This window comes from Arachis ipaensis, chromosome B01 (assembly GCF_000816755.2).
Source record: "Arachis ipaensis cultivar K30076 chromosome B01, Araip1.1, whole genome shotgun sequence".
Classification (NCBI taxonomy): Eukaryota; Viridiplantae; Streptophyta; class Magnoliopsida; order Fabales; family Fabaceae; genus Arachis; species Arachis ipaensis.
Window position 1 is genome coordinate 4,213,969 of NC_029785.2, and position 835 is coordinate 4,214,803.

Consider the following 835-nt stretch of genomic DNA (forward strand, 5'->3'; position numbering starts at 1 on the left):
TCTTTTCTTTCCATCATGCGCGTTCACACACTTATTTAAAAAAGATTCATTGACTTCATTAAGTAATATTAATAAGTAAAAATTAATTTTAATGCATGATCGATATAAGTAATTTTCTATGTACTTATAATTGCATTAATAAAAATAATTACATGTCATATTTATCATAAATGTGAATAGCTATACAAAAAAATGGTCGATATAATTAGACGAGTATATATATAAAAAAGAGTAATTATTCAAATTAGTTTCAATAATTTTAAAAGTGGATATTTTAGTTTTTAAGAAAAATTAATACATAGATCAATCTCTAAAATTTTATTCTGGCAGACAAATTAATTCTTAATTTATTTTTCAACAGAGTAATTATCCAAATCAGTCCCAAGAATTTTAAAAACGGATATTTTAGTCTCCAAAAAAAATTAATACACATATTAATCCCCAACATTTTTCTAGATATAACAGTCTTCCGTCTATTTTATTTTTACTATATGTCAATCTTTATTATTATTAACTTAACTTTGTGCATGTGGATGATGACACTAACATATTAATACACTATTTTCATTAAAAACAAGTAAGGTGAATAATGATGTTTTGAAATTCAAATGAAAACATTTTTTTTAATACAAACATGTTTTTTAAAATAGGACGTCTTTTGGTTATATTAAATACAAAAATATCAAATAGTTTCAATCTTAAATTTTTTGTAGAATAATCTCTAATAATTTTATTTATTTATTTATTTATTTATTTATTTATGTATTATTATTATTATTATTATTATTATTATTATTATTATTATTATTATTATTATTATTGAGTGACTATATAT

The 835-nt window shown here is 19.3% G+C and overlaps 1 protein-coding gene across 1 annotated transcript in view; it reads right to left on the minus strand.

The window, feature by feature from the left end:
* LOC110268974 (basic leucine zipper 34-like) overlaps positions 1-835 on the minus strand; it is a 16,438-nt gene that overhangs the window by 14,554 nt on the left and 1,049 nt on the right. The gene's annotated exons all lie outside the window — the stretch shown is intronic.